At 49.5% G+C, this 26139-nt stretch overlaps 1 long non-coding RNA gene across 1 annotated transcript; it reads left to right on the forward strand.

The window, feature by feature from the left end:
* The first annotated feature begins 952 nt into the window (after positions 1–952).
* LOC137154007 (uncharacterized) lies at positions 953–7869 on the forward strand. The gene is made up of 3 exons (XR_010920019.1): positions 953–1073; positions 1912–1984; positions 7624–7869. It is a non-coding gene; the product is annotated as an uncharacterized lncRNA (long non-coding RNA).
* The last annotated feature ends 18270 nt before the right edge of the window (positions 7870–26139 follow it).

Genomic DNA, 26139 nt, shown 5'->3' on the forward strand with positions numbered 1-26139 from the left:
GAGCCAGAGCGGTAGGCAAAGCCCAGGGGGAAAGCAGCAAGGTATAGAGTACATCAGACCTTGGCTGCTAATGAGAGGGTCCCTGAGCCAGGACTCAGCATAGAAGGGATGTTTCTTTCCCAAACAAATGTGACTTTCTTGCTCTTCAGTTTGCTGTTGGGGGGAATGTTTGAATAGTTGATATGTCCCCAGCTGGGAAAGTAATGTTGGGAAGTCTGAATGACTGCTGGGATATTAAACAGAAATAAGGGGAAATAAAATGACCATCTGTACTGAAATGAAAAAAAGCAGGAAGTTCTGTGGAAAGGGGGAATTTAATAGGTGCTGAATGCCACGGCAGGGCCACTAACCTCTTTATTAGTTAAAACTGCTCAGCTGTGTGTCATAAGCTCTATACCGCTAACAGCTACTAGAGACCCTCCTATATGGGTGGTAGAAGCTGAGACAGGAGCAACTGAGTTCTGTCCCCTCTGCTGTGATGAGTTCCTGTGAGGACAAGTCCTGTAGCAAGCACTGTGATGACTGCAAAGTCCTAGGAGACACAATATGTGTGTGTGTGTCGCTCCTTAGCTGCAATCTCTCTTTTTCTCTCTGAAGACACTTCAATATAGAAGGCAGGGGTTCTCAACAGTGGGGAGTGGGGGAGAACACCCTCTTCTTCCCATGTTGTTCAATAGGAGGGATCCTAGCTAGATGGGAGGGGAAAACTGCACTGGAGAAGGCTGAGAACCACTGGTATAAGGCAAATATTGTCAATCAAATACTGGGGCAGATCCTGCTGAAAAACTGCTCTGGGCATGATCATTCAAGGGCAAGAAGGACTAGCTGAGAGGAAGCAATGTCTCATGGTGAGAGCATGGGACTGGAGTCAGGATGCCTGGATTCTTTTCCCAGCTCTTCCTCTGACTTGAGGTTTTGGAAATCATATAATTTTTTCTATGCCTTGTTTAACAGGTGGGGTTAAAGTTACTTCCATGCCTGGAAGGAGGGTGTGAGATTTAAGTCACATTGGTGACTGTGCTTTGAGATCCTCTGGTGGAAGGGACTGTGGAAGTACTATGGGTCCTTTGTGTGTAGGTATCTGTGTGCAAAAGTAGGTGGGTAGGAGGGCGAGTGGGCTGAGATCTGTTCAGGGGAACAGGGAAGGGTGTAGTCCCCAGTAAGTGTGTGTATGCATGCACAGTCGTGCACACAAGTACATGTGTGGGGGAATGTGGGTGAGCACATCTAGACATGTAGGTACAAATGTGAGCAGCACATGGAGGCGCATGTGTGTGGTGCAGGGGTGTCTGTGGGTGGGGTGGGTGCCATGGGGAATGTCTCTCAACAGGAGAGTGAGCCAGGATGCTGGGCAATGAGCCCAGATGCTGGGCATCAGCACTCACTGTTCCTAAGCGCCAGGCATCAGTTTCTGACCCTGGCCAGCTCCACCGGCTGCAAAACACCTTGGACAGCACTTGTCTTTAGTCCTGTACCTCCCTCCCTCTGGGAACCCAAGGACTCCTGGACAACGTGACCTGCCTGGCCCGGGATCCGAGGCCTACCCTAGAGGACTCTAGTTTCTGAGCTGCAGCTAGAAGCGCTGCCTAGGGAGCGTTGTTAACGTGCAGCCCACCATGGTGCGTCAAGAGTCGTTCACTTCTAAGTAGGGCGGGTGAGCCTGCAGTGACTCCAGCCCCTCCCTTCCCGTGGCTCTCCTTCGGCTGGCTTCGTGGCCTCATGTCCTTAGCCAGCAGGACTTTCCCTGGAACTTCCAGGAGGGCTTGTGGAGACTCAACGCTGCCCATAGCACGCAGACAGTGCTGTGCCTCGCTGGGACACGCAGGTCGGCCTGGAGAGGAGATTGCAAGGTGAAAGGAGACTGGTCAAAACTGCATTAAATGTCTCTCTCTGATTGTGGCTCTTTTCCAGGGCTAAAAATATCCTGCTGTTTATGGGGGAGCCAGGCGTGAGCTGCATGCAGGCGTCGGGACACAGGAGAGCGGTAGAGCTGCTTTTACACTAGCTTGTTGCCCTGCTCGGGGGGGGGGGGGGGGGAGGGTCTGAGACGGGAACCCACTAAACCTGGCAGGATCCAAGCCAGAGGTCCGCACTTGCTCAAGTCTTGGGCACCCTCCGTGTGCTACAGTCAGTATGTGGCTCTGTTACTGAGCAGTTCCTGCGCTCTGCCTGGCTGCCTCTCCCTCCGTCCTGCAGCAGCTCCCCTCTGTTCTCGGGAGGTCTCTGGTGGCCCCGACACACTGCTCCCCATCTCTGGGAGGACCCCAGCTCTCCGCAGTGCTAAGGCTGAGCCTGGAGCCCTGACATCACACAGCAGGGCTGATTCAGACATTGCTGACAAACCTGCAGCAGTGGGGGGCCCTGGTTTGTGGGTGCTCCATCCTTCCAGTGACAGGTGACATGTTTATTGTTCATACTCCAGTAACACGTGGTGTGGCATGATCTGTTTGGTGCTGACAGAGGCCTGGGGGTAGCTTGAGTTGCCCCAGGAAATTGAGGCATCTCTCCCATTTATCACAGCCCTACTTAGGGCACCTCCCAGATTCCCCCTCCTCTCCACACCTTCCTCCTGTTTAGCAGGAAATCCCTACCTGCTGTTCCCCTAACTCTCTACACAAGCAAGCGCCAGTTCTGGGCACATCCCCTATTCCATCCACCTTGGCCTGCTGGGCCTCAATACCCCTGTAGCTGGTATGGTATAGGAGTCTGGGGTGCATAGAGGGGGAACCAGGACCATTCTGAACTGGGAACATCTTCTCCCCCCTTTGCCAAGGGGGAGATGGTTCTCCACTGCCTTGTATCTGGTGGAATCAGGGACCCCCATGCCTTACTGGGGTGGGGTGCTCCATGTGGTTTTGTCCTATGCCACGCCCCCTTCCCTTCTGGTGTAAGGACAGTCTCACCCTGTGCTTTAATGAGAGCGGTTTGTCATGCCTAGGCAGCGGGGATGAATAATTCAGCGATGGCAACCCATGAAACGTTATTCTTTCAGCAAAAAGTCCCCAGACTGTGGGGATAAGCAGCGAACAACTGCATTTCATTAGGGGAGAGAACGAGACAGTGAGTGCATGCTGCTGTACCAGCAGCATTCAAAGGGAGCCTCTGAAAGCCCCTTCTCCAATCGGGAATCTGAAACCCCAGCTGCAACCTTTGCTGGTGCAAATCCCAGTAACCCTTCGCCTATTGCTTTGTCCGGAGACGATTTTTTATAACGGCTGCCTTTTATTCTTGATAACCGTAAGCTGGCGACTTGGCCCAGCAGGGCTGTCGTGACCCTTCCTCGGGCCCAGGCTCCGGGGAAGGCCACAGTGCCTTGCTACAATAGCATTGTTTTAATTCGCTTATTGTTGCAGTACGTTTGCTTTCATCTGGGGGCTTTTAAAAGAGTCAGAGCCCCGGGAGGGGGAAGAGCAGGGAGGGTGTTGGGGGCTCACCTCTGGCACCTCATTTTTGATGAAGTGAATGCAAGGAACAAAAAAGCTAGCCCCTGCGTGAAGTGATTTCCCCTGTTTGCACAGGGCTTGGCCCTGCACCCGAGCACCAGGTTTTGCCCAAAAAGCTGCTGCCCTGCCGGAGAAAGCTCTCAGGCAGAGGTGGCTCCATCCCCAGTTCACATGACGGTTCTTGAGTCTCCTTCCCAGGCTTGCTCATTACCAAAGCTCTCTGGGCCCTGCCTCATCTGCCTGGCGCACCCAGCACTGGCTTCTGGTGGGGAGGAATGCAGGATTAGGGGGGGGGGTGTGTGTGTGGGTTTTTTTTTTTTTTTTTTTTTTAAACATGGACTTCCTTCATCTCCCTCCTTGCCACATGCCAAACACAATCCCCAGCACTAGCAATGACAGAGATGACCTCTAGGATCTCCAAGGCCAAGGGAGACTAGTCTGGTGGGATTCACACTTAAGGGGATAGGCCTAGATTTTACAGAGACCTGTGAAATTTCTTGTGAGGGAGGCTGGGGAAAGATACTGAGTGAGGAGGGGGACTCCCTTGTCCTCAAAGAATAACCTCACTGCCCTCCACCTCTGAATCCTAAATCCTACCATAACAGGCCTTCTAAGCACCTAGAATGGAAGAAAGACATAATCAGAAATAGGAAGTTGTTGGGCTGTTTTACGAAGCTCCTAGAGACCTAGTGGATAGAGAGGGGTTGGATGGGATCAAGAGTGTCCACCTCCCTTTGCTCTCACTGGTGTTAGTTGCTGAGTGGATCCCGCAGACGATAAAGGCTCCAAGCGATTTCTTGCCTTGCTTGTGCCTAAAGGTAGCAGTGAGTGCCCAGACTCGTTACTGAAGGAGAGCATGATTCAGCACCTTGGTAAGGATAAGCATGTGAGTGCTGCACATGTGCGCGAGTGCCTTGCCTAACTGGGATGCTCTTTCACCCAATGTTTGATTCATTGTGAAAGCCCCCCTTCAGCTCCCTCTGAGTGTGGAATGCTGACCCCAGAGCCTGGGACAAATCACAACCATCAGAGTTGGAGCGACACTGGGAATAGAAGAGGACCGAAGAACAGAACTGTATCCCTACAGTCCAGTTAACAGTCACCCTGCAGATAATCTCCCAGAAACCACACCAGGGTGAGAGGTTTAGCTTGGGACGCAGAAGACCAGCATTCAATTCTCTGCTCTGCCACTGACTTCCTTTGTGACCTTGGACAAGTCACTTAGTCTCTCTCTGCCTCAGTTCCCCATCAGTGCAATAGGGATCATAGCACTGCTGTAGCACAGGTGTCTTGGGAAGATCAAGACATTAGGCTTGTGAGGGGCTCTGAGATAGACAGAATGCCACTGATGCTTAGGACCAGATGCTGCTACCTGCTTTGCTCCTTCTGCTGTCAATGGCAGTTGCATGTGTGTGTCTGGGAGAAGTACGTTCCGTCTTGTGCAAACCGTGGTGTGCTGCTTTTTGTTTATGAAGCTGAACTCAGTTCTGCCTAGGGGAACCTTTTCCTTTTGTTTTGTTGCATTGGTAGTTGTTGCAGCTCCCTTCTGTAGACAGAAAACCAAAGTGGTGTCAACGTATCTTCTATGAGTAGTGACCCTGACTATGCACAGTCTTAGCCCAGGATTGAATGAATTTGGAGATTATATTCTTTTGCTCCCAGGAAAGGCTGCTTCCTGCAGAGCAGGGCTGGAGCAATGTTGGGAAGTCCAGGACTGAGTAAACATTGAGACTGAATTCCTCCATGTCCTGCAGAAGGTGACCTTTTCAGGCTTGCGTTGAGTTCCGTGGAGGAATAGAATGGAGGGAGTCTATAGAATACAGCTGCCTGTAACCTCCGTGTGCAGAAATGTCCCTCGGTGTTTAAAACCTTCCTTGCAGCCCCTGTGTTCAGCACTGATGGGATTTTCCTTCTCTTTGGAGCAGCCCTCATAATGTGGGCATTTTCTGAGTTTGAATCAGCTAATACAATCTGCTTCCATTCTTCTGTCCTGGCACCAATGGGATTTTTAATAACTAAGGAATTGTCTGATAATCTTGCAAACAATTAAGAAAATTCTGGCTCCAACCCCTAGGCATCACTGCCACTGCTCTGGCCCCTAGGCCTGGCCATCCCAATCACTGTTTGACATCTGTGTACTTACAACTGGGCTTATCCTCTTTGTGGGTGTGGAGGAAAGCCCCAGAGCCATAATTACTGACTTTAGTGTTGGGGGCAAGCAAGCATATTTGCACCCCCTACTGTTTTTTTTTTCTCACCATTTTCCCATCCCATTCAGAGGCAACACTGTTGATGGGGGTGGGGGACGAGGTACAATTTAAAGGTTCTGCAGGGGCATGTGACTGCCCCACAGAGGTTTTCAAACTGTGGGGCATGCCCCGTAGAGGGGTGCAGAGGAACATTCAGGGGGGCAAGTGGCAACACCAGGCAGCTCGGGCCAGCCCCATGTGGTGGGACTCGAGGAGGGAGTTCCACCTCCACCCCGACTCACTTCAGCTGGCCACCCAGCCTGTCTGGGTTGAAAGGCCTGCAACCAAAAAATCTGGAGGGGGCACATGGGGTCATATGTCTCCCATGTGTCGTTTCTGGCTCCATTTTTGCATTATGGCTTTGTGCCCTGGGCAGCTGCCCCGCTTGTCCTGTCCTGGTTACAGCCCTGGGAAGTCCCAGGGAGCAGTGCCTGGAGGAAAGCTCCTCTGGTGTGAGAGGAGCAGTGCAGTTATGTTACTTGTGGTGAATTTGGTGAGCACCTACTACTGTTGGTTGCAGTGAGTCACCAAAAAGCCGTCTTGAAAGGATGGTAAGGACAGGATTGCCCATGGTATGGGAGTTGGAAGGAGTGGGACAATGGCTCAGCCCTGGCTGACTAAGCTCCAACATCGGTAACATTTTCCATTCCCCTCCCATACCTAGAGCCCGCACCACCCTCCTAAAACCATTCCACTGGTTCCCCCTTCATTTTAGTATCCAGTTCAAACTCACTTATTTGTTCATAAGCCTGGCTATGGATCTGCTCAGGCCTGCTTATTGGACACTCTCCACAAGCTCTTCCCACAACCGCTCCATTCTTTACTCTCTGCCATGTTGGGGTCTGAATAAAATGAAGCAGTGCTGTATTGGGTCTCAGTTTGGCCTTTTGCTCACTAAGATCTAATCTTTCCCTGGCCCAATGAGGGGTATTGTATAGTTATTGTTAAGATGCAATTGAGATGTACACCTTCAGGCACAACCCTGGGCGTGGCTTGTGCATCTTGCTGCTGTCCAGAACACAGGCGGAAAGAGTGCCCAGACTGGCTGGATTTGGAGATGGAAAAACAAAAATCTCACAGTCCCCAAGTGACCACCCAACGTCCCACTTTTACAAGCAAAGATTTAGAGACCTGCAGTCCTTCTAGATCCTGGCACTGAATATCAGCCCTCGTGTGTGATCTAAGACGCACACATCTGAAGGAATCCCTATGTAAAGCATTAGACCTGACACGATTGACGGGTATCCTCCCAATATGCCGAGAGAGTAAGGTTGCTGTGCATGGCTCTCGGGAGTGCAGAGGACGGGGCACACTTAATCTGAAGCCCCAAAGTGAGGAAGTAATTCCTCTATCACCTTTCCATGCCCTGTTATGTCAAGGGGCTGCTTCACTTTTAGTGTGTGTCCTTTTCTTTCATTGGATGTGAAGGACCCCCTGCTTTGGAGGCATGATCTAGGGTTTGGGGAGGGTGCAGCAACTCTGGGGATTGACAAATGCAGATGGACTGCACCCATTTGCTTTAGCATGGAGTATGGCCCAAAGACCAGGGCAGTGGGTGCTGGCCTGTGGGATATCAGTGGGGATGGTGGGGCATTCTAGGATGATCATGATGAGCGTGAGGCTCAGAACACAGTGTGGAAGGCATGGCATTCTGGGATAGTCCCACCGAACCTGCAGCCCAGTGGGAGATTGGATGGGACATTCTAGGATAATCATGGAGGCTAAAGCCTTATGTGGGATCTTCTGAGTAAGGGCATGAGTCTCAAAAACAACTGAATAGGAGAGACTGGGCAGGTGCCCCCTGCCTGCTTGCACACCTGTATGGAAGGGGTGCACTGTTGTTTTAGTCTTGCCTCCCTAACTGTCGGAAGTGTCTCCAACCACTTTTGGGGAGCCCATTATACTGCAATCAAAACATGTTCTCTTGGCAGGCGTGTTTGTGGAAACGAGGCCAGACAGGCTGGCGATCAATCGTGTCTGATCTAGGAGAACTCTGGCCCTCTCTCCAGCCTCCTCCATTACCTCTCCTGCCTGACTGAGTTTGTGCATCTAAACGAATGCGAGAAACTGCTCTAAAAATCAATGAGTCTGCTGATGCCAACCCAGAGAAATGGCTCAGCCTGCAGAGTCTGCATGGAGCTGGGGGAAGTGAAAAGAGGAGTTAATACTGATTTTTTTTTTTTTCCCCCTCCTCCTTCGGAGTATCCTCATCCAGTTTAACATTCACAGGACTGCAAACATTCTAGGCAATAACAGCAGCTTCAGCCATGCTCAGATAACAACTGGAGTGAGGACTGGGGGGGGGGGTCTCAAGGCCTACTGGTTGCCATGGTGATTAGTAGGCCCAGAGAGGATTAAGGCACTGGGAGCATAAGGTTTTTATTTGTTATTTTTGATGAGTTCTATTTGTTCCCCCCCCCCCCCCCCGCCACCAATGGTCTCAAAACGCTAAAGCAGAAGGCGATTACTATAAGCAAAATATGGCGTTGCATTGCCGCCCTGCTGAGGCTAATTGGAATGTACTTTTTGCCAGAGAGTCCTGGGAGGGACGAGTTTGGAAAAGGAGATGTTACGTGTTTGTGGCATCAGGGAACAAGAAGAGAATAAAGGAATAAAAAAAATCAGACCCCTCACTCCTTAATGTTCTTCCTTCCCACTCCTCCCACCCTTCTTCCCCCTGCTTTGCGTTCCCAAATCAGAGGAGATGAAAGATTAATTTAATTAGCTGGCATATGCTCCCCCAGTGCATGGAAATGCAAATAAGGAAGTGGATGTTTCCTCTGGGGGAGATTCCCCCCTCATGCCGGCTGTGGGGGTGAAGGCACAGGGTCGTCCTGACGACAGCAGCGCACAGTGTATCGATCTGTCACACTGCGAATAAACCCGTCACTGGAGCATCCACGTGCCATACAAACTGATTTGGTTGTTCCCACCTTGCTCCGTCATTAGATCTCACTTTAGGCCATGTTGCTACAGGAAACAATGGCAGCTTCTCCATTTTGAAAATGTACCACCACTGACGCAGCATAATCTCGGAGAGACCCGACACACAAACCGTCTATCACCCCATTTCCTCATGTGCTGAGTCAATGAGGACATGAGCTCCCCTTTCCTTCAGTAGGTGTTTTGTTGCTGTTACAGTCCTGTTCATACGATTATAATTAAGGTGTGGTTGACCTTTTCATAGTTCTGTTCTCTTGTCCACATGACCAGGCTGTGACAGCTCTGATTAGGAAGGGGTGTGTGTGTGTGTGTGTGTGTGTGTTTTTTTTAGTGTAGTCTCCCACCCTTCATCTGACTTGTCTAGTTAAATGGTAAGATCTCTGGGGCGAGGACCATCTCTTTCTATGTGTCTGTACAGCACCTAGCGCAATGGTGCTCTAATTTTAATTGGGGCTTATGAGCATTACAGTAATCACAGAAGTGTAGGATGGGAAGGGAGCTCAATAGGTCACCTAGTCCAGTTCCTGCACTCGGCAGGACTACAGAATAATAGTAGTAATTAACAGTGGTGATGATGATGATGATAAATTACATTAATCAATCCCCAACTCTCTACACCCCAAAAATTACTATGGGGGGGGGGGGGGAATGGTTCAATGGTTGTGTTGTAGCACTCGAATCAGTTTTAAGAAATGCAATTATTTTAATGTGGATCATCTGTACCTTGGGGGTTATATTTTTTTCCAAGTATTTAAGATTTATTCAAATCTGAAAATAACAAGGAGATGCTTTGGACGATGGGCAAAATGATCTATTTTAGGCCTGGGCCTTTTTTTTTTCCCTAGTGGTATTTTTGTTTTCTTTTGCTGGTGAAAGGCGCTATATGGACAGGTGTGGAATCTTCTGCCTGGTTGCAGATCAGATGCCACATGACATTACCTTGGCGAGGCTTCATGCTTCTGTCATTAACACCCTCCTGCCTTCCAGCCTACATCACCCCTCTACCACTCCAGTTTCCACTGAGACTTGGTGTAAAATTTCCCAGCCTTGTGGATGAAATTTTCTCTCTGAAGAGCCTGTGGGATGGAAAACTAGCTTCTAAACAGAAACATCTGCAGTGGTGGCTGTGGGGAGTACTGGAAGTCTAGACCATGATGAATGCCATGGGTAGAGATGCTCAGGACATTCCAATCTTCCCATCCCCTCCATCTACTAGTATGTGTTTATACATATTTGGGACAAATTACCACATTCTTTGCTAAGTTTGGAGGCACCAAAATCCATCTGAGCTTATTAAAATAAATTCTCTAGGCTGCATCCCTTTCTTGCGTGGCTCCACTGCAATCAGTGGAGTTATACCTGGGATGAGTCTGACCTCGTACGCACTGGATTCCCTTTGAAATATAAACAGAACATGTCAATAGTGTATTTGCTCTGGTCAGATACTAGTGACAGAATTACACGTGTCTTTCCCTCTCAGGGTTTCCTGGAGGGTATATGAGAGTCAAGAAAAGGAGGAGCTCAAAAATCTGACCCCCGTAAAAGATAGCATACTAACTAACGAATAATAGAGAACATCAGTAGGAGACTTTTATTTACCCACTTTCATGAGGTAAGGACAAGGATATTCAATGAAAGTGAAAGACAGCACATTTAAAGCTGATAGAAGAAAATACTGTTTACTGTACCCATAATTAACCTGTGGAACTCACTGCCACAATATTATATTGGGGCCAAGAGCTTAGTAGGTTCATAAAGCTTTTTGTACGGATAGGTAGAACAAACACAGTTACAATACTCAGCAAATAAAAAGCTTGGAAATAAACCCTCATGCTTCAGGACATAAACCAACCTCAGACTGACAGGGTTTATGAAGAAACTCCCCCGTGGACTGGTTATTCCATAATTTCTTGCATGTTCCTATCTAGTCCTGGTGCCTGTCAGAACAGATACTGGATTAGATGGAACCCTGATCCAATATAGCAAGTTCCTATGTATGATGTCAGTCACCTAGGAGCTGCAGAATGCAAAGGGACTTGGTTATCAGGTGGAGCTGAAGCTCCAATAATTATAGCTCATATTTTGGTGGCACCTGTGTTGTCAAGCTCTTCATGAACTCCATACGCACAGCACCCCAGACGTGCAGCCAGTGCTGGGACTGAGGGTGGCAGCTCACACACAGCATGCTGCCCAAGGGGGGAGCAGGAGAAATCCAGGCCAAGGACAGCAGACCAAAGCCCTGCTCTTACACAAAATTCAATGGGATCATTAGTGTCCATGCTGACCAGACAGGACACTCGTATATTTTTAACATGGAGTAAACTGCCTGGGGCTGAGTGGGGATACGTTGACCCTGCTAGGATTTAAACTTGCGTTTCCCAAGTTTGACACCCTTCGTCAGGATGCCATGACCGATGGCTGGAGACATTACAAGAGCAAATTATGTAGTAAGTAAGAACCCACAAACTTCTGCACATTTCTAGACCCGGACCTGATCTGAAGCTGTGAGAATTCTGAGATGTTCTAGGTCACTATTTTGTCCCCATTCATTTCCATTTTTCTCCTGTTTCTGCTGGGATGGGAACTTTCAGTGCCCAAATATCACAGGAAGATGTGTTCCTTCTGAGAGTCATGCTCCTGTTTCGCTGCTTAGCCCAGATTATTCGGACCATCCCAATTTATGGGCGTGCGTCCAAACCAAACCTAGGGAGAGTCATCCGTTACTGGTTGCTAGTAATCTCCCACTCCATGATATGGACCCCTGAAAGCAAATGTCAGTGCAGGTATTCTCTCCGGGTGAACTTATTAGAAAATGAGTGGATTGAGCACACAGATGCTTTGACTGAGTCCTATTGCTTCCAAGCTGCATCCAAGAAAGCAGCACACACAGCTGTTTGGTTCAGCACATTATCCTGGATTTATGCAGCAAATAACTTGGTTATGTGGTGGATAAAATGATTAGCTAGCATCACTAGGGCCAATTTGCCCTCCAGTGGTGCTGCTGTTTTGGATACATCAGCAACTTGTTCCCATGAATCCCCTCCACTGAGTGCTGAGCACTGAACAGCTGTCCCTAACACCTGCCCTCTGCCTATTCTTCTGTCCGCAAGGTTGTTTAATGTGTAGTGTAGGGATACTGGGGGGCAAGTGCAGTGCTATCAAGTCATAGGATGGCATGAGAAACAAAATACGAGAGGCAACTTTTGAACAGTGCTTCCCACCTGGGGCTATAACTTTATCTGAAGTCCTCCTGGTCTGGAACTACTTTTTCTTATTGCACTGTCTAATATCGATATACCCTGCAAAGGGCAGAAAAATATAATGCCAAGGAAATCGTAAGCATTTATTGAATAGCTGGTGTCTCCACTATACCATAGATGAAGTTATTACTGACACTTGAGTTTAGCAGTGCTGAAAGATGACAGGTTGACAGCTCTGGAGATAGCAGGTCTTTTTATCAGCAGAGCAGACAGCAGGGTACAAACTTTCTCCACTTTCCTCTGCCAGTTTGCTACACCCATGCACCTCAAGGAGCGAGAAGGTCATTTTTCTTCGATCTCTAAGCTAATTTGTTCTGTGGCCACCTGGCTGAGACTACCAGCAAGAAGGCAGTTCATGCCAAGTATGGTGCTGGTGGATTCGTGGTGTAGAGACTTGTGCACTGGATCCCCAGTGCAGCAAGGCACTGAAGCATGTGGCTTAAGTTTGTGCACACGAGCTGTCTCAGTGAAATAACTGGGACAATTTCCATGCTTAAAGTTCAGTCTATGCTTATATGTTGCTGGATCAAGCACTGAACTGACACACACCCAAGCACCCATCAGATGATAACATCTCAGTTTCTTTTGGTTAATGAACCCGTTACAGTGCACTTGCATGGTTTGGTAACAAACCAACCCCATAGCTTAAGCTGCGAGGGTCTGGGGAGGTGAGTGGAAGAGTGTTGGGAGGTGAGACCTCTTCCCTCCCAGAGAACAGCAGTATGTGGAAGCATTTACCCTGCCCATCAGTGCTAGAGTGACCCGTGAGGCACAATCCCCCATAGTCCTTAATGCATAGTACAGACTGCAGGGGATCCGCAGCGTGATCGTATGGTTAGTGTAGCAGTGCCGGCAGCAGGAGTCGGCTTGTTGAAGAAATCACTCTTCACGTTCTAAACTACTGTGTAATATTGCTGTGCTCAGTGAAACAGTTGCTGCCTTTTACTCTTGCTAGCTCTGCAGAGCCAGTGTGGCTCCCACAGAGTGAGCTGGATTCTATTCTGCCTTGTGCATCTTCAATGGCTAAGAGTGTGGCCAGCAGGGGCTTCATTACTGAAGGAAGACAGAACACAGCTTGAGTTTGAGATCCCAGTTGGAGGCTGCAGCACTGGCAGTTAGAAAAATCACCCTTTGACTTCTCACCAGAGCCAATTTGAACTGGAATTGCTGAGAGGGAATAAATAGGAAACCCCACCATATTACTGAGTCACAGTCAGAGTAAAACTGCCCATGGAAAATCAGCTGATAGGGTTACAAAGGCATTTCTGAGTTAGCCAGTCCACCTAGCCATTTCTCTGCAATAGGAAGTACAGGACAAACTTCCATCAACTTTCTCTTCCCCTGCCTGTCTCTCCTCCCCCCTTCCCCCCCCCCTCCCCTTCCTGGCACAAGAAATCAGAGCTCAATATATTGTACTAGGCATGAAACAAACCAGCTGCGTAGACCTTGAATTTTTAGACCTTGAATTTTTAACTTTACATAATCTACTGCTGAAGGGGGGAAATACCCAAGTACTACCATTTTTTATTCCCATTAAAGTTAAACTCTTGGGATCTCAACTCAGCTTCCCAGCACATACTTGGGCAGAGGCAGATCAAGTCCATCTGGAGGGAAAATAATAAGAAAACACTTTAAACCCAGAACAAATATCTAAGATGGGCACTGGGAGGGTTGGCTGGATTTGGGAATGGGCTGGGGAATCCTTCATCTCTAGGTTGCTGTTTGAAATCTGTCCTGGCTCTGTAGTGATTGAAAGTTGTTACCAGCTGACCCCAATGTAGTCTGTGACTGAATGTGGTGGTCTCAGTCCAGTCTCTATAGGAGAGGCACACTGCCTGCTGGCTCAACAGAGACCAGGGAATGAAAGAGCATGCCACACCAACTTTCTAACCCAATGTCAGGGCTAAGGAGGGGGACTGTAGATGGAAGAAGCTTGCACAGCTGGCAGAGCACCTGCTGGTGCATTGCAATTGTGGTGGCTGGCTGGCCACAGTGGGGTTGTGCCCGAGTGGCCAGTTATTAATGTGAATGTCCTGGAGCCTGGTTAGTGATGCTCCCTGAAGCCTCATAAAGGATTATGCGGATACTCCTCAGAGCACAGTTAGTGATGGCATTCCCCCATGGATTGCTAAAGGTGCTGGCACTTAATTCTATGTGCAGGCTGCCTTTGTGCAGCTCAGATGGGTCTATGTTACCCACACTCTCATGACGACCATCCTGAATGAAAAAGCATATGTACCATCCCTGTCAGGCTGGATTGGAATGTCTCTCTCTCTCTCTCCCCTTCTTCCCAGCCTCCCTAGCTCTTGAGATGCATTGAGCTGAAGCCCTTGCAGGGGCAGAAGTTCCAGCTGTGCTGCCTGATACAACCATGCTGCTGGTTCCCCTGCAGTTGCTGCAAGGCTGCTGAGTTGATGTGTTAATTCACACTTGACCCACTCCCTTCTCAGCCACCACCACCCACATCAGGTTCCATGGGACCTTTGTGCCTTCCCCAGTAGTGGGCTGCTTTGGTTAGTGGCATTGAAGATGGCTGCCTGTGCTAGGGTGTATGGCAGCGGAAGCCACTATAAACCCAGGCTGAATAGCTCTACTACTGTGTGTCTGCGGTGCCTGACTCCCTCCATTCTTTTCTCTCTCTCTCTCCCTTTCTTGCTATCTCCCTCCATTTTTTCAAACAGCTTAATTACCAAAGTAAGCAGTTCCCCCCCCCCCCTCTTATTTTCCCCTTCAGCACCAATTCTCAGTTACGCTCAGGCCCAGCCGGGCTAGCTCTGGCCTTCATCACAGCAGGATTTATCTGTGCTGCTGCCCCTCCAGCTCTGTCATAAACTGCAGCATCCCTGGGAGAGCTGGAAATGAGAGTGGAACCAACAGGGAGGAAGAGAACTCAGAGGAGAGGGACCCAGGGAGCTGACTGGTGGATCTCAAGGCTCCAGGCTCAAGAAGGGCTTAGGGGCGTAAATGGCCTGTGGTGCTAACAGCCTCTCCCTTCACTTCATTCTCCTCTCACACAGCTCTGCCTTGGCACCGATCCGTCTGCAAGGGAATCCGAGAACATTCTGGGGGAGAGGGGAGCCCCATTTGTACCATGTATGGAGCTGCAGGGACAGTCAGCCAATGGGGTGCCAAATCACAGCCTGGGCCTTTCTGATGGAGGCAGCAGAGCGATGGGGCCGAAGCTGCAGCTGGCCTCTGAAATTGTAGGGGAGTGTGTGAGAGAGAGACTCTCTTCACTAGAGACACTAGAAACTTTTGCCAGAGAAAATAAGGCCAAATCCAGGAAATTCTCTTCCTTTTGGATTTACTCGTGCAGATATGCCCACTCCTGGCTGGAACCCCGTCTCTGTGCGGATCGTCTCTGGGACCCGTTCAGCCCTTATCCTCTCTGCTGAGTCTGTCAGCAAGGGGGCCACTTCTGCCGATGGCAGGTTGGGACTGAGCCCCTGATTCCCTACAAGTCTGTGCCCACTTGTCCTTCTGCTCCTCTCCCCTGTGTTCACCTGCCCTTCATCTCTTCTCCCCTGGTGTCTGTGCTTCAGTCCATCTGTCCTTCAGCTCTCCTCCTTCGCCCGTCACATCCATGTTCATTCCAGTCGCCTCTCCTCTGCTAGCCAGCCGCCACATTTTGCTGACTTTTTTTTTTTTTTTTTTTTTTGGTGGATAATTTAATTTTTATTTGAGCAATTCACAGCCTAACAGCAATTCAGGAATACAAATTGTCTGCTCAGTGCAAGCCAGTCCTGGGAGAGAAGCAGGAGTCACTTTGGCAGGTGTCTTTGGCATAATCAGGGAAGGAGCGACTGGATCAGATGCTGCACCAGAGCTGGTGCTGATCACATATTGCAAAGATCCTTGTTTCCAGCTCTGCTTGTATAATGCCCACCTGCCTCCCTGCAGTTCTTGGAGGGCTGCAGAAGAGAAGAGTAGGCGGTGAAAGGAAGGAGTCAGGGTAGTAGAGGATGCCCAAGGGAGGAAGATGCTCTTATTCTGAGGTGTGCTGAAGCAAAGAGCTGGTCTTCTAGGAGAGGTTTAAACTCAAACCCAGTGTTTCCTATACAAACCAGGCCAGTTCCCAGCTTGTACCATTCTCCGCAGTGGCAGTAACGGTGTTGGATCAAATCAAATGGGCCTTCCTATGTGTCATTGACAAATGTGGGGTTGGGTTGGGTCGGAGCATGATGAGCCTCATTACATCAGTGCTGATGCCCCGGCTGCAGGGTTCAGGCTGGGGAGGTGAGGCAGAGGCGGATCTGCCCGCATTCCTGCAGCTCTTTGCTCTAGTGGTGGCATTTTGAGAAATTTCTAAGCCTTTCTGGGGTACTTCTCACTGGAGTCTTGGGGCACCTCCAGTGACCAGTCTCACCAGCCCTAAAAGTTCAAAAAGCATAAGTTGGGCACCCCCAAAATCAAGATGAAAAAAAATCCCGTGTTGGGGGGTCTGTGTTTTGCTTGCTGAACTCTGCTTGCCCTCCCCCAGCGTGTCATCTACCCTCCCACCTGCACAGAGTAAAGTGATCTGGGCCCTGCTTCGGGGCCTCCAACTGCTGTCTGATGATGGGGGCTTACAGCTTCCCCCCATTCTCATTCATTATTTTGGTGCCTCCAGCCCCCACATCTGCCTTTTCTCTATCCTAGCAAATAATTATGCACCCCGCACATCAGCTTCCTCATTTGACTCATTCTTAGGTGCAAGCTGAGGAGAATGTGGCCTCTTCCACCCCCCGATTATAATATTTGTATTAATAGGCCCTGGGGATCAGGGCCTCATTGTGCTCAGTGCTGTACAAACACCTAGTGAGAGAGTTTCCTTGCCCTAAAGAGCTAGAGGCCCATACAGATAATGGAAGGATTATTGCCCCCCCTTTTACAGGTGGGGAAATGAGGCACAGAGAGATGTGTGGCTTGTTTCACACATGAAGACTGTTGCAGAGCCAGGAACTGAGCCTAGATTGCCTGAGGCTCTAGCCCAACTCCTTCATCCTGAAACCAACCTTCCTCTTCTGGCTGTGACTTCCTTTAAAGGCATCTGATGTTCCAAAGTGTTCCCTGCACTCCAGGGGGATGTCCTGACTCTGTGAATTGATTGTGAACAGGTCCCTAGGCAAGTAAACCATATGGTCTTGTTTCTGTTCCCTGGTTGGATGAGAAGACACAAAAAAGGAGCTGATTTAATTTTCACCCGGCTCCACTGGAGAGATGTTCCTCAGTCCTCCCCAGGGCCTGAGTAGCTTGGCCCACTACTCACCCCATTTTACTGATGGAGCAGGAAACTGAAGCACACAAAGATTAAGGGGTTTGCCCGAAGTGGGGAAGAGAACCCAGGTGTCCTGCCTGCTAGGCACATGCCTCTCCTTGGGACTTCGATGAGCTCAGGGTGACAGAGCCCAGCACACAAGGTCTCATTTCAGGAGTGATTGGTATTTCCTGCCAAACTTCCTTTGCAAAAGCCATTTGTATAACTGAGAATTACTTGGTTGGGATAAAGGGATCCCCAGCAGCCTCCAGATCCTCCCTCTCGAATCCTCTCCTCCCAGGCCCTGCACTGGGCTGACCTACCTGCATGGCAGAGGGCTGAATGAGGCTCCTTCCTCGCTCCTTCTGCACCATCACTGGGTCACCCGAATGGGCTGCTGCAGAGCAACGCACCCTGCTGCCTTTGCCGCACAACCAGCCCTCCGGCTCAGATCCCCGGCCTGGCAGTGCCCAGCTGAGTGCCCCTCACTCACAGGGCCCTAGAGAGGAGCAGCTGCCTCTGTGACACACTCTTCGCCTAAACGCTCTGTGATATTAGACACTGAGGAGCAGAGGCTGCACAGGTGTCTCAGCAACTATCCTTGGCACGGCAGCGCCCTGTGTGTTTTCTTTGTGTGCTGGAGCAGACATTTAGGGAGCTCCAAGATGAGATCATGGCTCAGACACCTGGCATGTGGAGCCTGCTTTCTTTCTTGTCCTCCGTGATGATCATTCATTATTGACAGAATGCTAGGTGCTTCACAGACTGTCAATGATAGGCTTGGGGAGCATGTGTCACCATCCCACACAGCTTCTGCAAGACCAGCAGGAGAGGTACCGGGTAAAGCAGTGGCCTGGTTAGACACAAATCATAGAATATTAGAGTAGGAAGGGACCTCAGGAGGTCATCTAGTCCAACCCCCTGCTCAAAGCAGGACTAACCTCAGCTATATCATCCCAGCCAGGGCTTTGTCAAGCCTCAGCTTAAAAACCTCTAAAGATGGAGATTCCACCACCTCCCTAGGTAACCCATTCCAGTGCTTCACCACCCGCCTAGTGAAAAACTTTTTCCTGATGTCCAACCTAGACCTCCCGCCCTGCAACTTGAGACCGTTGCTCCTTGTTCTGTCATCTGCCACCACCGAGAACAGCGTAGCCCCATCCTCCCTGGAACTCCCTTTCAGGTAGTTAAAGGCCACTATCAAATCCCCCCTCATTCTTCTCTTTTGCAGACTAAACAAGCCCAGTTCCCTCAGCCTCTCCTCATAAGTCCTGTGCTCCAGCCCCCTAATCATTTTTGTTTCCCTTCTGCTGGACTCTCTCCAACTTGTCCACATCCTTTTTGTAGTGGGAGGCCCAAAACTGGACACAATATTCTAAATGCGGCCACACCAATGCTGAATAGAGGGGAATAATCACTTCCCGTGACCTGCTGGCAATGCCCCTCCTAATGCAGCCCAATATGCTATTAGCCTTCTTGACAACCAGGGCACACTGCTGACTCATATCCAGCTTTTTATCCACTGTTACCCCTACGTCCTTTTCTGCAGAGCTGCTGCCTAGCTCGTCGGTCCCCAGTCTATAGCCGTGCATGGGATTCTTCCTTCCTAAGTGGAGGACTCTGTACTTTTCTTTGTTGAACCTCATTAGATTTCTTTTGGCCCAATCCTCCAGTTTGTTTAGGTCACTCTGTATCCTCTCCCTACCTTGCAGGGTATCTACCACTCCCCCCAGCTTAGTGTCGTCCGCAAACTTGCTGAGGGTGCAATCTACCCCATCCTCCAGATCATTAATAAAGATGTTGAACAAAACCGGCCCCAGGACCGACCCATCTTTTTCCGTTAATTGGCTGATTTGGGCAAAACAACTCCATTTATTACCTTTTAGTTATTTTTGTTCATCAAAGTGTCATTTTAGGGAGTTAGTATCTTAGACCTACTGTGTCCTGGTGGTGTGTCCGTTTCAGTGGGGAGGTCAGTGGAAAGCAACAACCCAGGGTGTACAAGGCATGGGAGGACGGCGGAGCAGTGAAATGGTTAGAAGAGTTCTGGGCTAGAGAGCAGAGCTAGAACAGACCATTCCGTTCAGGAGCTAGTGAGGGTAACTGCCTGGTGAGCAAGAGTGTCAGATTGAGGTCGTAGGTTTTCTCAAGGATTTTATTACACATAAAGGGGAAATATCACCTTCCCAAACACAGGGAGCCCAATCTTCCGCTCCGAATAGTTCACCACCAGTTGTTCAGCCATTCAGCACGATTGTGATCCCAGGTATTTATAAACGTCTGACTGGGTACAAGGCATGGCCCTGCCTTGTGAGCTAGAGAAGAATAATGTTTGAAATCAACAAAAGATAACGAGAAATCCAGCCTTGCTCTGGCAAGGGCTGACTAAAAATAGAGGTGAGTTTCTTTGATGCAACAATATTTGCTGTTACTATTCTTGGGACGTTATGTATAATGGATAAATTATATTCCTTTCCTGATTGTTTCACACTCCTCTCTCTTGCCCTTGTGGAGCAGCGAAGGGGGATTTATTTTTCATCCAATGGTAATGTTTTGCCCTGAGTGCTCATGCATGGCTCCCATTAATACAGAAGTTGTGCACTTGCATCCCAGGACAGACCTTGGCTCTGGTGTTTTTGCTCCTAGTTCTTTGTCCCTGAACCTGGAGGTGCTTTCCATGGATCAGTTTAACTGTAGGCGAGAGCTGAGACACTCTACTCATTCGTCTAGGTGGGAGCTTCAAGGGGCAGATATTTTAAAAGAATCAGCTCCTATTTAAGCATCTAAATGGCCAGATTTTCAGAAGAGCTCAGCACATGGGGAGCTGAGCATTTTTTAAATATGGCCCTTTTAAAGTGCCTAAATGGGGGCTGAAAAACTGGCCCCACAAGGACACCATCAACTTAAAAAAAACCCCACCAGTTAAAATGAATCTTTTCCTAAGTCATTCAAACAAAGCCACAGATGAATGAAACTGGAACTATTATTTTTTTTAAAAAGACATTTGCTTTTCTCTGTTCATGCCATTCGTTTCTTTTCTTGCATTTCACTGCCTGGGATTGCAGGTGGGGATGTGACCCTGAACGTAGCCTGATCTGTTTCACATTTGCTTCCCTCCTTAGGCAGTCTGGTGTGGCCTGATTACCCAGCTCTCCTGCAGAGCTGCTGGGTTTGAGTCACTCACACCACAGAGGGGGAAAACAGGTTTTAAAGGGAATTAAAAAATGATCCTGCCAATATTTCTGTTAATAATTTATTGCGCCAGATCCGGAGTGGTGCTAAACCCAGGGGGCTTGATTTGGCAAGGTGTAGAGCAGCTCCTGAGATTGCAGGACTGAGCTGTTGCTAAACCCCAGCTCCTCCTGCCATCTTTCATGGGCATTTCAAACACTCAGCACCTCTCAGGATTTTGCCCTGTTCATTTTTGCAAAGCCCATTTTTTAAACAAACTGTGGGTCTAATGGGAATGACCCTTTGAACAGGTCCTGGGAGTGCCCAGCACGCTGCAGAAGCCAGCCAAAACGCTGCAGGGTTGGGCAGAGCAGTGTGAGGCAGGTGCCTGTCCCATGCTATCAATAAAACAGTCGTGATGGGAGCATGTGTGGCAGGTTGTCTGGGCTGATTACCGGAGAGCTGGTTGTGTTGTTGGAGATGTGGAGTATGTTACTTCGTGGCGCTTTATCCCGAGGGTTCAGCCTGCGTCTCGTTGGCTCGCTGACTGCAGTGCCGCACCACGTGATCATTTTTTTTTATTTGGAGGGCTTGATTTTTATTAATTGAAGAGGTGTTGGGGGAGCCGAGGAAAGGGAGGGGCACGACGGGAGCCCTGCCACAGCTCTGCGCCTGTAGATGACAGCTCCCGACAGAGATGCTGAGTGTGTGAAAGCGGCCTGCCACGCCTAGGTAACTCAGAGGGGCTGAGGCGTGACCCTCGCCCTGCTTGGCTTAGTCGGCATTTTTCTCCTCCCAGGGCTGAACTTTGCTTTGTTTCAGAAATGCTGATGCTGGAGAGGGGAGGGGAGAGGGAGAGACTGGAGTCTCTTGGGAGCTGTGCTCTTCTGTCTCTCCGACATTGTCTACATGGAAAGGAAAGGAAATCCTAAGGCTTAAACTACTGTGAACTAAGGCCACCTCTGAACGCGTACATCCACACAGTGCTTAATGCACTTTAACATCACACCTTTAGTTGATTCACCTTAACTTGCTGGAGTGTCTCCACGTAGACAAGCTCTCGGTCTGAATGGCTGCCCACTAAGTGCAAGGCGTAGTGCTAGGGCACAGGGAGGGGGGGAGGGAGTAATGTGGCCCTGAGGCTCCTTGCTTGATGCTCTGCTGTCCTGTAGGATCTTGTGCTCCCACTGAGTTATTCCTGCTGAAGCCAATGGGAATTACTTGCATCTTGCAGCATTGAGCCCCAGCAGGCTATGATCTCTGTTTCTCGCTCTCTGCCTTCCTCCAAGGCCAGCCAGGGCTGGGAGCGCGATTGAGGCCGCATGCTTAGCCCCTGGTCAGGAGAGAAAATCTCACATTGCTCTGCAAGGCCCCTTCTGGGTGACCTGGAATGAGGGCTGATGTGCCCTGCTAGGAATCTCATCCATGCTTTCAAGAGCCTGATCCAGCTCCCACTGAATTCCTGGATCCTGTCCTTCCACTGCGTGCAATGGGAGTTGGCTCATGCTCTCGCTAAGAGGATGCAGCTTCCCCTTGCTAAAACATCACATCTTGTCCTTGCTGCAGCATCTGTGCAACTCCCCACTGAGCAGCGTTGGCTGGAGGAGTGGTCTGCGCGATGCATCTGGTGCGACAGGCAGCACTGAAACAGTTAACAGAGAAAGGGGATGGTGGGAAAACAAAGGGAGCCTGAAGCAGTGAAGTTGCTGCCATTAAGGCTGCTTTGCTCCCAGCCAGCCCTGCTCAGCCAAAGGCAGGAAAGTTGCTTTCAAGCTTGTGTATGCACCAGCGGCGAGGCACCAAAAATGAGAAGGAAATGCCTGATTCTCTAGAACAGTGTTTCTCAACCACCGGTCCATGGACTGGCGCCAGTCCCTGAGATATTTCCCTGCTATAGTTAGGAAGGCAGCAAGCCAGTCTCTGGTATCAAAAAGGTTGAGAAACGCTGCTCGAGAAGATGCCACGAGAGACAGGCGAAGATTTCCGGGCAGAAGTTTAGGTAGCGCTGGAGTGTTTGTGTATCTATCCGAAAGCTCGGAAAGAAACGTAGGACTGCCAAAGCCCCGCTGGGAGAAAGCTGATTTTGTCCGAGTCCCGAGGCTGCGTATGCGTGTGCACAGGCACGCACGACACTGCTGTGAAGAAGTTCACACCGCTGGGGTTCCAAATAGCACAGCTCTGGCACTGCTGTGAGAGCGGGCCCACAGACTGAATCTGCAGCTGTCAAAGGAACATCTTTGCTTGCAAAGGGTAGCAGGGAGGGTAGGAGCCCACCATCAGTCCTTTCTTTTTAATGGTGATCTCTGTTGACATCTCTTGGAGAGTCACTGCCGAATCCTGAGGGGCTAAAGCTTCTTCCTCGCTCCTCCTTCACTGTCTGAGCAGCTTGAAGGATGTTGCCTCCTCTGAAATGACCAACAGAGACAGATGTGGAGATGTCTGAGGAAAGAGGAGCAGAGCAGCAGGCCTGGCAGTCAGCACTGATATCCAAACCTGCAGTTCATCCCTTCGCAATCAGTTGTCAGGTCTTGGAGAAACAGGACCTGCCCTGCTTTCCTTCACATGCAGTAGAGAGAACAAGGAAGGCCAGCTGCTCAGAAACTCCCTTTGCCCCATTAACGACCATCCCCCAAACAGCTAATTAACTCGTCAGAGGAGAGGAGCAGAGATATAGCATCTGGCTGTAGCATCTGGCTGTAGCAACACCCATGGTGGCCTCTCGCTTGAAAGTACAGGTTTCTACCAGTTGAGCCAGAGAGTTGAGCCTTAGCAGGAGCAGATGGCTGTCCTCTGTGGACCAGGCTTAGCGAGAGACAGGTAAGACACCTGACCAGTGTGTAACATATCCATCTATCTCACCTTCCAGGGAGGGTCCCCAGAACACTAACTGTGGATCGCCCTTTGTTGATAACCTCTCCTCTCTCCTTCCCCCAGTTGCTCTTTTGTCCTACCTGGAGGAGATTCTGGCTCACTAGAGCACATCATATTGGGGAGTTTCCACCTATGCCAAAGCCCCTGGGACTCTGGAACTGGTGCCTCCAAAGCAGTGTGAATCTAAACTCAATGCTTCCTGCATCCAGACTTTATCAGGTGGTTTCCATTCCAAAATAACTGCACGTAGTCAAAAGCACAGGGCCTAATCTTGGAGTCCTTTTATTGAGCAACACTTTTATGGGCTTTGCTAGAAGTTTTGGGTGACAAAGGACCACAGACATAGGCCCATCACTTGTAAAACTAGGGGTGTTATCGTGATTATTATTCTCTGGATCTGTGCTTGCAAAAAACCGAGGACTAGTGAAAGTAATAAGCACTAGAAGGGGCTGGGGAGGCAGGACAAGAATAGAAAATGTGGGTGCTAGAACTGGGCAGTAAATAGTTTTCCCATCCCATAAGAGTTTTCGAGATCTGATTTTTTTCCTGTCCCAAACTGGGACAAAAAGTCAAAGTCTCGAACATTTTTGTGAACCAATCAACTGGAAAAATTTCAGGTTGGGTCAATCAAAATGTTTTGTTTTTGATCATTTCAGAAAGGTATTGTTTTGATTTTGACCGTATTCTATCTTTAAATCTTTTTTTAGTATAAATTAACTACAATTTCAAAGCAAAACATCTTTCCAGATTGAAAAAGAAAAAAACTTGTTTAAAAATATCAAAATGAGACATTTTGAAAATTTCTAAATGTTTTTGTTCAAAATGTTTTTGAAGTGGGAGGTTTGTTGAAACCAACCCTTTCTCACCAACGGTTCTGGTGCCAAGAAATGGACATTTAAAAAAAAAAAAAAAAAATTTTTTTTTGTTGGAAAATTCCCAAGAGGCTCTGGTGATTACATAGACTAGTGATGGGCCTGATTCAGCATCTCTTGACATCCATGTGAATTTTTCCATTGATGTCAGTGGGCTTTGGATGAGGCCCCAGGGAACAACTTGATGGTTCCAAATGATACAATGTTTTTCTTTTATAAATAGCAAGTAATAATATCGGCTCTTCCTGACAGTCACCCTGCATGGCCATGGTTGGCGTCTCCGATTTCCTACAGAGAGTTGGTCTTGAGCAGGGATTTGAAGGAAGAGAAGACAATGGCCTTAGGAATCAGATCAAGGAGGACATTTAATGCATAAGGAGAAGTGTAGCAGAGGGTCAAGTGAATGGTTGCGGCTGTCATCAAGGAGGTGGAACAGAGTGGCAGTGCTTTTTGGTCCTGAGCTGATGTTAAACTCCATAACAGTCCCCAGAGGTTCAATTACCATCTAATAAAAACAACTGGAGATGGGGACAGTATCCTTCAGCAAAATAGCCCTGCCAGGTGAGTCCCAGTCCCCTGTGATCCTCTGAGAAATATTCCCCAAGCCCCACACTCCCGTATTCAGGAGTTTCTGGCTCCCCGCAGGATGGATTTGTTCCAATGTCAGAAGAAAAGAAAAACCCTCTTTGAATGGTTTCCAAGCTGAGTGAGTCCTGGAATGAAAAGCAGCTCAGCTCCCTGGCTGGGAAGGCTAAGGAAAGTTACAACGTTCAGATTTCAGCCTCCAAAACTGTGGCGGGAACCCTAGCGAGTCACCAGCAATCCGTACTGGGCCTGGGGCTCCAGAGGAAACCTGCACCCTGCACAGGAGATGCTCAGAATCATCAAGGCCCTGGGTGCCCATGTCACACCCCTTCGTTGGGCAACTCTGCTGGCCTCGGGCAGCCGATTGGCTCAGCCACGTCCACCATGACCAGCATCTGCTGTGGTGCCTTTAGTGCCATTGGCCACACCTGTCCTGACTCTGCGAAGTTGTGGTGGTGAAGGGAAGTGCCCTGAAATGACTCGGACCCTCTCAGGGTGTCCTTATGGGCAACCGTTCCTCCACCTCCAACATCCTCAAGGCCACAGACCCTCTCCCACAGCCAGATGCCATTGGTGGAGCTGAGGAGATGACAGGGGCAGCGGAGCCCCCGTTTGCAGATGATACCCAACTCTACTCCTCCTTCGCCGGGTCAACTTGTTGTGAGCGCTTCCTCCGGGCCTCCGCTCTCTGCACTGTCGATTTCAGAGGCCAGGTTAAGGACTCAGTCCTAGTTTCAAAGCCCCTTCCTGGGATTGGCTCCACCTGCCTGAGTCTGAGAGAGTCTCGCCTTCCGTGCCACGGTGAAATGCCCTGCTGCAGAGTGAGGGAGACAGATCTCCCCTGGGAGCCAGATGTAACGCAAACCCCACTCCTTGGACTCTGCGTTCTCCGAATAAGGTCTTCACTCACACACACAGGCACGTGCAAGCAAACAAAACTATTCCCTCATGTAATAAAGCTATTTGTCCTACAGGCTAGACAGGAAAATAGAGAGAGAGAGTTACTGTGCTATTTTTAAATGCCTGGGAGGTGCACCGTGATGGTGACCAGATAGCTGGGTTGACAGACAGACACAAGCTTGTGCGCTGTATCGGACTGGTGCACTGCCAATGCCTGGAGAAAAGCACCCTGCATGCATTTGGAAAGGATAGCGAGGCAGGCTGTGCCAGCAGGAGGAGAAAGTTCCTGGCAAGGCATTGGTTTTGGCATTTTCTGATGTGGGAACATGTTCTCACCACCAGCACTCTCAGGCATACATGCCCCGGTCACAGGGTGGCTGTCCCTTTAAGGGGAGATGGGCCTCCGTCTGCTTCAATATCTTTAATTCGCCTTCCCAGGTGGGGAAATGGGTCACATGAGTCAGTCAAACTTCTGGAGGGAACAAGAGAGGCCTGGGCAGAGACTTGAGCAGGGGCCTAGAAAAGGCTGCTGAGAGCAGCAAGGGTCCTGTAGGAGATGCTGGTAACCCCTTAGATATCAGGGGAAGGCTAGGAGGGCAGCAGAGAGCA

This window comes from Emydura macquarii, unplaced genomic scaffold (genome assembly GCF_026122565.2).
Source record: "Emydura macquarii macquarii isolate MOO-44397 ecotype Brisbane River unplaced genomic scaffold, CSIRO-AGI_Emac_v2 contig_1253, whole genome shotgun sequence".
Lineage (NCBI taxonomy): Eukaryota > Metazoa > Chordata > Testudines > Chelidae > Emydura > Emydura macquarii.